We start from the raw sequence: 15,005 nt of genomic DNA, 5'->3' as shown, positions 1-15,005 counted from the left end.
TTTTGTGTGAATGATGACAGAATTAGGTCAAGTGAATTAGGCTAGAAAAATGAGTCCCCTATTCCCCTTAAAACCGTGTGAGGGAGAGAGTTAGGTGAGATTTTTCTTTCCTCTTTTTTATTTTTTTTTCGGTTTTAGCAACAACCAAATAAGGATAAAATCCTGTTATTTTCGGTTATTATCTAATTATATATAATGTGTATATTTATCTATTGTCAATTATGTTAACATGTATTTAATAAGTCCACAATCAACAGTTTGTAGTCGATTTATTAATACCGGTCTGTCAACATTTTATTATGACAATTCCGCATAATATATACATTAACTATAAATATAACATATTTATAATTCGCTAATTAAATATAACTGGTTACATTTAATCACGAATTAACATCTTAATTCGTTTAAGCTAACATTATATACATTAATTAAATATAACAACTTATATTCAATTTTACGAATTGACAGTTAATTCGTCTCAGCTAATATTATTTAATTGTATTAAATAATCGTCTCATCATCACATTGACTAACTGTTTAGTCAAATACATGGACTAACCTTTTAGTCAGGCATCAATGTGATTATATTTTCATACAATCACATCTCTCATACACATCCTTTAAGTGTGCTTTTAGGGACCAGTGATCACCGCCATCAGTATGATAATAAAGTCAAACTTTCTAGCAAGCCAACCGTTATTAGGTAATCGTTAATCAACTGATAAAATACTAAGTATACCCTTGTGAACCTATAAGAGATTTATAAATGTTATCACACTAATTGTGGAGGACACAAGCTCCAACACGTATCTGGTTACTCGACCTAGTAGGGGCTACTCGGCCGAGTAGTGGTAACACTCGACCGAGTAGGCCATACTCGGCCGACCTACTCGGCCGAGTATGAAAGTACTCGACCGAGTATCACCGCTGTTGACGCGTTATTATAAAACGCGAGATGGTAAACCTTATTTTATTTTTCGACGGTTTCTTATCTTTCTAACCCTAATATCTCTCTCTCTGTCCTACCTATCACCCACCTCCCTGTACACTTTCATCTACCCTAGACACTAATCTAAGAAGGGGTGGGGGAGGGTTCATGCTTGGAGTCTTCAAGTCGGGATGTCATCGTTGCCGACTTCGGTCCACGTCTCAAGGTAAGTCGTTGTCTTTCAGTAGGTTTTGGGGTAGTCTAGTGATAGAATGTGGTTACTACTTGTAGGGTTCTCCTCAGAGTCTTGCCTGGCTAGTTGTTGAATGCATTTTCATGGATTAGCGATAAGGTAGGTGTAATACCCCGTACTTTAATTATATTCCATAAATCATATTTTATAAATTATAGTGATTAGTTATATTTACTAATTATAATAATTGCGAATTATGTAGTTAGACGAAAATAATTAAGAAAATAATAGAATAAGGAGTCGGGATGACAATTGGGTGATAACAAGATACGATAATTAATAGAATAATAATAATACTCGATAATTATGTTATAATAATAATAATAGTAATACTAGTAATACTACTACTACAACTACTACAACTACTACTACTACTACTACTACTACTACTACTACTACTAATAATAATAATAATAATAATAATAATAATAATAATAATAATAATAATAATAATAATAATAATAATAATAATAATAATAATAATAATAATAATAATAATAATAATAATAATAATAATAATAATAATAATAATAATAATAATAATAATAATAATAATAATAATAATAATAATAATAATAATAATAATAATAATAATAATAATAATAATTGTATTTCACTATTATAATAGTAAGAAGGTAATTTATAATAGTTTTCCTAATTAGTGTCTTACACATCCTAAACCTAGCCTATAAATACAAAGAAATTTAAAAAATAATTTATCAAAGAAGAAGGAAGCGATTTAGGAGAAAGAGGAAGAGAATTAAAGAGCAATTAGCGATAAAAGGTAAACCGTCTTAAACTTAATTAAATTTGTTATGAAGCTTGTATACTGTGACCATTAGGACCACTGTACACCACCGTGTACTCAACCTAAGTGTGCACCGACTATGACCCTAGCAAGATTGGACCACCTAGAATTGGTCTGACCCCGCCGTGACCTCTGACGACGGACCTAGGGTGGTGTTTGGGGGTGGTTTACGCGAGTATGTGGTGTTGTAGCTGTTGTATTGAAAACGCGATGTACACCCTTAAATTGTGACCACCGTCACCTGGGTTAGGGTTGGTTGGGTGTGGGTAGTTTAGTCGATCATGAGGAAGATGTCGTGGTGGCTGTACGTGGTGGTGGCGGTAAAAAAGGGGAAAACAGGGGAGGGCGTTATAAGTGTTGTTGCTGTCAGCTTCTGGTGGCTGTTGGGTTGTTTCTGGGGTGCTGTTGTTGGGTCGAGGGAGTGAAGGACCACCCCTGGAACCACCATGGGTTGTGGTGACAACGCTTGCGGCCAGAGGTGGTGAGGATTGGGGTTTGGATGTCGGGTCATGTTAAACGCGGGTTGAAGGGAGTGCTTCTGGGTTCTGTTGTAGGTCAATAAGGGAACAAATGAAAGCTGCTGGAAATACACAGTTTCCTAGGCCAACTAGAAGAAACGGTATCCTAAACCGTATAGGACTTAGAATATTAGTTATTATTTTCGAATAAGATTAGGAAATTTAGCTTATCCTAGTCAAGTTAGGAAAACTTGTTATTTCCTAATCCTAGTTATTATGGGATTTCTAAATTCTGGTTGTATTTTAATTATTAGTTAAATAAGTTTCCTAATTAGATTAGGAAAGAATTAGATAGCTTAATTAACAAGCTAAGGAATTAGAGTTATAGTCAGATTGTTGACTTCAAGTAGGACTATAAATAAGGACCGATTGTGGCCTTAATTTTCAGATTATTTTCAGAAATACAATAAAGTTTACAATTCGTAAAACTTGTGTCAATCTTGTGAGATTAGATTAGGACTCTTCCTTGCGAGGCTGAGTTATAGCAAATCGAGCTATAACCTTGCGAGGTTAGAATTAGATTCAGCTATTCTATCCCGATTTTGTTCTATTTTTACGATTTACAACAACAAACAAAAATTCCGCTGCAAGTTTACTAAATACAAACACGTTCATTCTAAACAACCTGATTCTACATCAAAGTGGTCATCAGAGCTATGTTCAAATTTTTTTCTTAACAAATTAATCTTGGGAAGAACGAAATCATGTCTCGAAAAAAACTCAGGCAAGCATTGAAGAAGTTGGAGGAATATGAGGAAGAATTGTTATTGGAGGACATAACAAGGAGAATTGATCAGCTTTCATCCAAATATGAGAAGTGGAAGCGTGAACGTAATCAATCTTGTGGAGCAAAGGAAGAGGTGATAAATATTGAATCTCCTAAAGTTGCTCACGAAAGAGGAGCAGAAAAGCATGGAGAGACGACACAGAACAGTCCAGACTAGTATCAAATTGTAGAGACGACTGACCTTATCAAAACGAACAGTCCAGAAGTCTGTCAGATTCTGAGTGATGAAGTAAAGGAGGAAGACGATATTGTTACATGTATTGTCAAGCCATTAAATGAAAGTGATCAAATTGAAAAAGAAAAGGCTGAAAATTTTACTATTATTCATGAAGAAGAGGAGTACGTAGAAGACGCGGATGAACAGCTCAAGGTTAATGTAACCTTAGTCAAGGGTACTATAACTTTAACCAAGGGTACTATAACCTCAACCAAGGGTACTATAACCTCGGATAAGGTTAATGTAACCTTATTTCATGAACTTTCAAATCTGTCTATTCATGAACCCAACAAAGCTAATCTGATGTTGGGTAAGGTATTATTAGATGTTAATGAATTTTTAAATTTTCAATACAAAGAACGTTATCAATCGCCCCTTGAAATATCAATTGATAAGAAACTATATGGTGACGAACGTCAATGCTATTTCTTCATGAGATCATTTTCCGAAGTTGTTCACGGTGGTCTGATTAGCTCAAACAAGTGCTATTTCGATTATTCTATACTTGTGTATGGAGGGCGGTGGGGTGGAAGGCACAAGCAAAGATGGTTCAAGAGGCGCTAAAGAGGCAGGCACAAAAAGGGGAGACACAAGATCAGATGGTCAAAGGGAAATAGGTTTAAGAACAAAAGAAAGAGTCTTATGTGCTGGACATCGATTGCTATTAACATGGTTAAGATGGGATGGTTTATATTTGATCCGGGAGGTCGATGGTCCAAGAATCGGGTCGATTCTTTTTTGAAGAAGGGGAGAATGATGTAGTTCAATAAGGGAACAAATGAAAGCTGCTGGAAACACACGGGTTCCTAGGTCAACTAGAAGAAACGGTATCCTAAACCGTATAGGACTTAGAATATTAGTTATTATTTTCGAATAAGATTAGGAAATTTAGCTTATCCTAGTCAAGTTAGGAAAACTTGTTATTTCCTAATCCTAGTTATTGTGGGATTTCTAATTTCTGGTTGTATTTTAATTATTAGTTAAATAAGTTTCCTAATTAGATTAGGAAAGAATTAGATAGCTTAATTAACAAGCTAAGGAATTAGAGTTATAGTCAGATTGTTGACTTCAAGTAGGACTATAAATAAGGACCGATTGTGACCTTAATTTTCAGATTATTTTCAGAAATACAATAAAGTTTACAATTCGTAAAACTTGTGTCAATCTTGCGAGATTAGATTAGGACTCTTCCTTGCGAGGCTGAGTTATAGCAAATCGAGCTATAACCTTGCGAGGTTAGAATTAGATTTAGCTAGTCTATCCCGATTTTGTTCTATTTTTACGATTTACAACAACAAACAAAAATTCCGCTGCAAGTTTACTAAATTCAAACACGTTCATTCTAAACAACCTGATTCTACATCAAAGTGGTCATCAGAGCTATGTTCAAATTTGTTTCTTAACAAATTAATCTTGGGAAGAACGAAATCATGTCTCGAAAAAAACTCAGGCAAGCATTGAAGAAGTTGGAGGAATATGAGGAAGAATTATTATTGGAGGACATAACAAGGAGAATTGATCAGCTTTCATCCAAATATGAGAAGTGGGAGCGTGAACGTAATCAATCTTGTGGAGCAAAGGAAGAGGTGATAAATATTGAATCTTTTAAAGTTGCTCACGAAACAGGAGCAGAAAAGCATGGAGAGACGACACAGAAAAGTCCAGACTACTGTCAAATTGTAGAGACGACTGACCTTATCCAAACTAACAGTCCAGAAGTCTGTCAGTTTCTGAGTGATGAAGTAAAGGAGGAAGACAATATTGTTACATGTATTGTCAAGCCATTAGATGAAGGTGATCAAATTGAAAAAGAAAAGGCTGAAAATTTTACTAATATTCATGAAGAAGAGGAGTACGTAGAAGACGCGGATGAACAGCTCAAGGTTAATGTAACCTTAGTCAAGGGTACTATAACTTTAACCAAGGGTACTATAACCTCAACCGAGGGTACTATAACCTCGGATAAGGTTAATGTAACCTTGTTTCATGAACTTTCAAATCTGTCTATTCATGAACCTAACAAAGCTAATCTGATGTTGGATAAGGTATTATTAGATGGTAATGAATGTTCAAATTTTCAATACAAAGAACGTTATCAATCGCCCCTTGAAATATCAATTGACAAGAAACTATATGGTGATGAATGTCAATGCTATTTCTTCATGAGATCATTTTCTGAAGTTGTTCACGGTGGTCTGATTAGCTCAAGCAAGTGCAATTTCAATTTTTCTATACTTGTGCATGGAGGGTGGTGGGGTGGAAGGCACAAGCAAAGATGGTTCAAGAGGCGCGAAAGAGGCAGGCACAAAAAGGGGAGACACAAGATCAGATGGTCAAAGGGAAATAGGTTTAAGAACAAAAGAAAGAGTCTTATGTGCTGCACATCGATTGATATTAACATAGTTAAGATGGGATGGTTCATATTTGATCCGGGAGGTCGATGGTCCAAGAATCGGGTCGATTCTTTTTTAAAGAAGGGGAGAATGATGTAGGTCAATAAGGGAACAAATAAAAGCTGCTAGAAACACACGGTTTCCTAGCCCAACTAGAAGAAATGGTATCCTAAACCGTATAGGACTTAGAATATTAATTATTATTTTCGAATAAGATTAGGAAATTTAGCTTATCCTAGTCAAGTAAGGAAAACTTGTTATTTCCTAATCCTAGTTATTATGGGATTTCTAAATTCTGGTTGTGTTTTAATTATTAGTTAAATAAGTTTCCTAATTAGATTAGGAAAGAATTAGATAGCTTAATTAACAAGCTAAGGAATTAGAGTTATAGTCAGATTGTTGACTTCAAGTAGGACTATAAATAAGGACCGATTGTGGCCTTATTTTTCAGATTATTTTCAGAAATACAATAAAGTTTACAATTCGTAAAAGTTGTGTCAATCTTGCGAGATTAGATTAGGACTCTTCCTTGCGAGGCTGAGTTATAGCAAATCGAGCTATAACCTTGTGAGGTTAGAACAAGATATAGCTATTCTGTCCCGGTTTTGTTCTGTTTTTACGATTTACAACAACAAACACAAATTCTGCTGCAAGTTTACTAAATTCAAACACGTTCATTCTAAATAACCTGATTCTACATCAGGTTCAGTTAGGGCGTGGCTCTGGCAGTGGTGTGGTGATGCCGGTGATATGTGGCTCGTGGTTGCATATGGCGGCGAATGGCGGTGACATGGGTGTTGTAGCATAGTCATGTTGTAGTTGTTGTGCTCGTTGTTGTTCTCGTTGTTGTTGTGGTTTTAGGATTCGAGTCGGGCTGTTGATGCGAGGTTAGGGCGTGAGTTAGGGCTGTGTATGTGGGCGGTGGTGGTGGCTGGTCAGGTCCGTGGCTGGGCTACTGAGGTGGTGTTTCACGGTGATGATAGGGGATGGAGTTGGGTCATGCGTGTGAGTTCGTGGGGCATGTATTGGGAGTAGTGAATGGGTTTACGTGGGGGTGTGGAGGAGTGTTTGGTTAAGTATTAACTAATCATCGTACATATCCTCTTATAATTTGACTAGTTAGTAATTATAGTTATCTTAATTATTTATATAGTTAGTTAAGTTAGTAATCATAAGTATAATTGTTATATTTGCTAGGTGACAGTTTTGTTGAAGAGTCCTTTTAATTGGATTGAGTTATTTGGAGTACTTGCTTATCGGGTAGAAATATCCTACTCAACCACGGGTTATGTTCTTATATGATGGAGTTGGGTCTGAGATATGTTTTATAAAGAATTGTGATTGAGAGTATTATATTAAATGATGAGATGGGTGTTATTGTTATTTATACTGTTGCGATTATTATTGATAAGTCTTACGAGTATTGTGATGAGTTGTGCATAGTGGAGGGATGCTACTGCTAGTTGTGCATAACAATAGAATTGTTACTGCCAGATGTGCATAGTACGGAGGGTACTACTTCCTGTTGAGCATGGTAGGAGAGTGCCACTGCTAGTTGAGTTGAGCATGGCACGATGTTAAGGGGGTTATGCTACTGCCGGTGAAATCGTTGAGTTAGTTACTGTATGGTTGGATGAGTTGGCCATGACTGGATATCGATTGGTTGTGTTTTATATTGAATAATTATTGTTGTTTAGTTTATTCCTACTCAACCTCGTTGTTGATAGTGTATTCGTGAACACCTGTGATGAACTGTGACTGGGGAGCAGACTTAGTAGGTACTTGAGACTATCTGGCTAGGAGCTTGGCAGGCGTGTGAGGATATGGACTGGATGACTTAGCTTTAGCTCGCTATTTAGTTATTTACCACCACTAGTTATCTTTTTAACTTCGCTGTAATATTGTATTGTTTTTATTTTGAGAAGAAAAGAATATGTAAAAGACATTTGAGTTTAATTTATTTAAATTGCCTTGGTTTTCTAAACTCTTTTATTCGCTACCTCGGTCATCTCGAGATGGTAACAGTCTCACTTATCTGGGAAGGCCCAGTTAAAGCTCTTAGATAAATGGGGGTGTTACAGTAGGGTTTTCCCTACTCGGTTTACTGTTTAATTGATTTAACATTGTGTGGTAATTGTTTGTACGATTGATATTGTGATTATCTGCTATTGTTGGATTGGAGATAGGTGTTGGTGTGCTGATGGTTGTTGGTGATGTTCGCGAGGCGCGTCCTCAGCTGAATGGAGTCACTTGCGAGAGTGGCTTCACGCCCTAGTTTTGCCCTCAGTGGAACCCGCCACCGGAAGGGATGTGCACATTAATGAACAAGGTTATCGCTTTTTGATGAGCGGGGATTTGGTGGGCAAGGCTGCGGTCCCCCACTGGCAGGGCTACACACTTTTGTGTGTAGTCAGTTACGTGATGAGTTTGGGAGTTGGAGGTGGATTGTGTAACAGCTATTCATCTGTATTATACTTTGTCTTATCTTGATTGTTCAGTAACTTACCCCGTGTTGTGTTTTAAAACTGTGGTGATCCATTCGGGGATTGTGAGCAGTTGGTTTAGCAAGTACATCTGGTCTTGATGCTTGCGGGGCTTGGAAAGGAAATCGAGTCATCACGCTACCGAAGTAGATGTCACCGTCACTCACGCTTAGTAGTCTTTGTAGTTATTCATGTTGTATCTTGCCACGCTGTTCTACGATGTAAAGTCTTAAACTATTTAATAAATGTTCTTTTATTGTTTATTTGATCTACTACCTCGGGCAACCGAGATGGTAGCACCTTCATACACTGGGGTGGTCTTTGGTAAGGCACCTTGGTGTACGGGGGTGTTACAGATTCATTCTTGGTGTTTGGAGGAGAATCTGAATTACATGTAAAAGGTTATACGGATGTCAATTTCCAAACCGATAGGGATTTTTTAAATCCCAGGCAGGTTTTGTCTTTTTGATGAACAGACAAGCGGTTTGCTGGAGACATTTTAAGGAGTCTGTGAATGCTAATTCTACAACGGAAGCTGAGTACATTGCAGCCTCTGAAACTGCACAGGAAGCTATTTGGATTAGACAATTCTCAGAGGTACTGAAAGTAGTTTCGACCGCCGAGGATCCTATCACTTTATATTGTGATAACAGTGGGGCAATTTTGTTGGAATATGTGTCCTCCGACAATAATGCGATCACAACTGTTGATCATGATGATCACATGTTTAAGTCTCATTATAAAGAATACAATTGGGAAGTAATTTTTACTGTCAACTGGTCCACACATATCGGTAATGATTGGTGACTAGAGTTTGACATTCTTGTCGTGAGACGGTGGTGACCAGTTGATCCCCTTAGGTCATACCTAAAGGGTAACACTCTTAATTGATCATTTAATTGATCGTATAACGATACTGGTCAATTAAAATATTTAAAATTGACGGACGATTTTGGAAGTAATATTTACGTGTCTCATTGAAATTTGATTAAATGAGATACGGTCTAAGTAATCGAATTGTTTCATTACTCAGATGAAATTATTGTTTAAGGAAACAATTGAAATTGAATGAATAAATTATTATGAATACAAGTTATTGTGATTTATAATTGGTAAAATATTTTGGTACAAGTAATTGTGAATTACTAAGTCGATTTTGTATATGACGTATTTTTGTTAATACGTTGATTTTTAATATGTTAAAAAATACATAACAATTTTATGTGACATGTGACATGTGACGTATGACAAATTGACATTTTGACAAAGATAAAATGGAGTCCATTTTATCCATATATGTACCGAAATTAAGAGGAGTATTAGGATTATATTGTGTTGATTATGTTAGTGGAAAACATAATCATTTGCTACTAAACTAGCCATGCAAGACCTAGTTGTCATTGTGAAGACAAAGTAGTGCATGCATTGGTCCCTCCTCTTCCCCTTACCTGGTTTTTCATAAGAGCAAAACCAAGGGTTTTGCCTTATAATTTATCATATACACTAGATAACATTTTAGTGCATTAGTTCATTCATCATCCATTATAAAATATTTTAGAGAGATAAAATATTTTCTTCCTTCTTCTCCTTCTCTTAACCGGTTTTAAGAGACCAAATTAAATAATTTTTGGGTCAATTTTTACACTAAATTAATATTATTCTAGTATACATAATATTAATTTGATTAAGAGTTTGCCTTGGGTATTTTACTTTGGGAGGGATCCTACACTTGGATCCTAGTTCATCCATTAAGGAAAGCACAAGAACAAGAGAGAAGGAGAACTCTCTTGTGCCCATATAAACCGAAATACCATTGTAAGATGAAGATTTCTTCTTTAAATTGTTTATAGTTTGCATGCATAAGATCACCATTTAATTTTATGATTAAATTAACAAAAAACATATATGAATATGTTAGTAATGAGATCTAGATTTCTAACAAGCGGTATCAAGAGCCTTGGTTGTTTGCATGCAAATCGGTTAAAAGTTTTTCCGAGTTATACGATTAACATATAAAACTTGTTTAATTTGTGTTATTATGATATATCACGAAAATCATTATGCATGTTAAATTTTCTGGTCCTAAAATGTTTTTAGGATATTTTGGTTAATTTATGGATTTTATTGTTCATATTATATAATAATGGCATTAAAAATATGATTTTATGAATAAAATGTCATTTTTGGACTAAAATTAGCTAAACTTCGAATTTTCCAGTGATTTTTGGATATGTTGTCACATATATTATTTTGAGATGACCTGTAAATTGTCATAATTTTTGGAGTTCTTATGCTCGAAAAATGGATTTTTCATTATTAAAATCGGATTTAGATGAAAAATAGGTTAATATGAGATAAATTTCGAATCTGATCATAGAAATTTAGTATGTTGTCACATGAAATTTTACAAGATGTGTGTAAAATAATAGGCTATATTTAAGTCTTTTTGCATGATTTATGATTTTTTGAAGAAAAATAGCATAAATAGTGACTTAATTAGTGAATAATTCCTAAAACATACTCGATGACTAAGGAAAAACGTCATATTTTGCATTTTATTATCTTTTTGAGATCTAAAATTGAAAAGTTGATGAATATAATTTTTCTCATGTTTTTATGTTTATTTATGTTAAAACCGATAAACCGCAATATTGTTTTTCCGGACAATTTTCGAATTTTTTAACCTAAGTTTTTTGAACATTATGAGTGTCATGGTATTTTTCCAGAATATTCATAAGTTTAAATTTCAAATTTCAAATTTATTTGAATTTTTGTGATTTATTTGAAGTTTATAGCTTTTTTATTGTAATTTTAAGTCCATTAATGAACAATTTAAGAAATATGAGTTAATTACGGTCAAATAATTAGTGAAGACTAAATTTTGAGTCCTAAGAGGTTAGGGTGATTAACTTATGCATAAATATGAATTTATGTAATTTTGTGATTATAAAACGTTGAATCACGCAAATCCGTAAAAACCGTGTAATATACGATATTGGCTACTTAAAGGCGATTTAGCATAAAATTGGGCATGTTCATACATATTATAATGCTGCATTTTATTTATGATTGTCATAATTTTATTTTATGTAATTTTTGAATTATGTAATTTTTTACTTAGTATGGCCTTAGTTTTTAATTGGTATTACCCGAAATGTATGGGAATATCGATTCGGTTGTAATTTATTGTGATCTCGTATCACCGTTTTGTAATTTAATAGATTTATTTTTATTTTAATTACATATGTATAATAGGAAATTATGTAATTTATTATGTAATTTTATTTTACTGGAGTTCCATAAAGACGGATTTCTTCAAGAAGGCGATACATAAAGACGATGTTACCTCGAGATGCGTGCCATAACCGAAGTTCAAGGGACCAATGGAGTTGGTTTCCGAATATGTAATAGTTAAATAGTTTTTCTATTTTAGGAAGGCCATACTAGGATTTATTTTTATGCTTTGCATTTTATTTATATGTCGCATGCATCGCTAAATCGCCATAACTAAAACAAGCATCATCTTTCATCGAGTTTATCGACCGTGTCAATTACAATTATCGTAGTTCACCGCTTTAGTTCACTTAAAACGTGATAGATAATAAATTGACATGACCTCTCGCTAAAATAATCAATTGTGACATAGCCTTACCAAATAGTAGAAACCATGAAAACCTATTTCGCGAGGGAGTGCACTCGGCCCTAAAGGGGTACAAACCTTGTTACGTAGGGGAAGTGGGTGATAAATGTCTATCCACCGAATTCATGTTAATGAGGGGTATTTCGGCACACCGTGCCCTAAGTTGATATGGGTTTGGATTATGGACACATTTATTCGAAATTTGGGTTGTACTCAACGAAAGTATTCACGACGATTTCCGGATGTGTTTCGGGCTAGAGATAAATATTAATGTAAATTTTATCGACCAAGAGTTCTAAAAGTAGAATCGATTAAAAGGTTAATCCACCGAGTTGTGTTAACAAAGGGTATTTCGGCATACCGTGCCCTAAGTTAATATGAATTTGGGTCTTGGAATCATTTATCTAAATTGGGTAGAGGTCACTAGATAAATGCAATAAAACTTGTTTAAACTTATTTTTACGAGTATTATTATTAAAACGACATATGTTTTATTCCTTCTATATTTTTTTGTTTTGTAGACCGCTCTTATTTCTCATAACAAATGGCAAATCCAAACACCAACGTCACGCCTCTCACTAATACTTCATGGCTCCGATCCTTCATGGATCGATGTAAACTTGAAAAGAATGGGTCAAATTTCTCCGATTGGGATGCCCAACTCAAATTAGCCGCCTAAGGTGACGACAAGCTTCGTTACCTTACCGAGGCCTCTCCACCCGAACCTACTACTAGGTCGACTGCCGCCACTAGGGAAGCATATGAGGCTTACCATAAGGAGTCCGCCGCAATGAAAAATGTGTTGATCTTTGCGATGGAGGCGGATCTCCAAAGGAGAGCCTTTAAAATGGGCACCGCTAATGAAATATACTCCAAGCTTGTGACAATGTTTTCACAAACTCCGCGGATCGTCCAATATGAGGCGGCCGCGGCATTCTTTGATCTCGACTTCAAAGAGGGCCAAAAGGTTAGCCTCATGTGCTCAAATTAATGGAGCTTGTCGAGACCTTGAAGATTCAAAAGGTTGAAATCCCCAAAGAATTCATTGTAGATAGGATTCTACACTCCTTATCCAAAGTAAAGGCGTATGTTCAATTCCGGGTGAATTTTAACATGCAAGACAAGGATTTGTCTCTTGAAGAAATGCACAAGTTACTTGTGCAAGCCGAAAGGGACATGGGGTTAAATGTGAACCCACCCAAGGATGTGCTTAACATTAGAACCAAAAGCAAGGGGAAGTTCAAGAAGAATGGGAGGAAGGGTAAGAAACAAGCTCCCACTTTCACCAAAGCTAAGACTTGTGAAGCTAGCACCTCCAAGATCAAGAAGGGTCCTCTTGATAAATGCCATTATTGTAATGGTGTTGGACATTGGAAAAGAAATTGTTCCAAATACCTTGGTGATATTAAGGCTGGAAAGATCACTCCAGTAGGTAAATGACAATCCTTTCTTTTATGTTTCTAATTCAACTATGGTATTGTGATAATGTATCTCCCTTTTATTGTAAATAGGGCTTCCACCATGCAAGGACAAAGGAAAAGAAAAGCAAGCTTGAGAAACCATCGAGAACGAAGCTAGGAATAGCTTTCATGAAGCTTCGCTTTTTATTGTCTTATTTTAATTATGTTTCGGATTTTAGAACCTTTTAAGTTTCCGTGTTCGACATGGAAAGGTATTTTGGATAATTGGTTGTATTTTGGATAATGGTGGCTTGGTTTGCAACCCAAGTCACCCGATTTATCTTTTTTATCCTTGTTCTAAAATTCGTATTTAAATGCTTGCTCTTAGAAACATATGATTATTCACTTAAAGTGATCTAATAGACAACTATAATGATGGGATTCATTATATGTCCACATGCTTAAGGCTTGTGTATGATCATTTATAAGGTGATTTTGAGTCTATGAACTCTCTTAAAGGAATGTCAATCACCAAGTACACTTACAAAAATCTAAAACTATTAGTCAACCTATGAGATAGTCCTCCTTATACTTAAAATCATTATTTGTGTCCCATAAGCTATCTTTAAATCTCTAGTGTATTTATTCTAAAGATAGAGTGGGAGAAAATGAGGACACAACACCAAGATAAATTTGTGTACTTGTGTATACGAGATCTACGCATGGAAGAATGATTTGAATAAAGGTATATCTATCTATATAGTATACCCAGTAGATGAGATCTATGGTCTCGAATAAATCTACATGACAAAAGAGACCAAGTGAAGTAATCAAAGGATTTTCTCAAGATAACTACACGAGGAGACCAAAAGAATGTTTTGGAAGAAAAATGACTAATATTAAGTCTTAACAAGAGTTTTTTGACTAGTTTATGATAAATTTTGACCAATAGTTTCAACCTTGATATTTATTTAAGAGCCTAAATGAATCAAAGTTACATCCTAGGAAATAAACGAGATTTATGACTAGAAGTTGCAAGGATTGATATACCGATATCCTCAATAGCTAAGTTAGGTATTAACCACGCAAATGTCATTACTTAACCTAATTATGAAAATGAAATGGTTAAACCTCCTTCCGAAAAGGGTATTTCGAAGGACGTGTTCTAGATATTATTTATATTTGAATAATGACATTGCTACACATCATTATGATATGTGTGAGTTAGAGATTAAAATCTCTTTCCATAAGGTTAAGATGAGACCACTTCAAAATAGGTATTTTGAAAGGATATGATGGGAACATATATGGTTTTATCTTAATAACTTGGCAATGCAATTTATATTTCAATTCTTGAAATGTTTCGATTTAGAAATCAATTTCGAAACATGTGGAATTGAGTGGGAGTTTGGAAATTATCATGTGAAGACATGGAATTTAGTGGGAGCAATCATCTTGTAAAAGTTTATAACTCATCACTCATTGTAGAATGACGAGCTAATACCTTCCTTCACAAAGGAAGATTTGAGTTTTCAATTCTGGATGAAAATGGACCATGATGAATCCAACTACATC

The sequence above is a fragment of the Silene latifolia genome, chromosome 1 (genome assembly GCF_048544455.1).
Source record: "Silene latifolia isolate original U9 population chromosome 1, ASM4854445v1, whole genome shotgun sequence".
NCBI classification, from domain to species: domain Eukaryota; kingdom Viridiplantae; phylum Streptophyta; class Magnoliopsida; order Caryophyllales; family Caryophyllaceae; genus Silene; species Silene latifolia.
The sequence above is the reverse complement of the archived record's forward strand: the minus strand, read 5'-3'. Positions refer to the sequence as shown.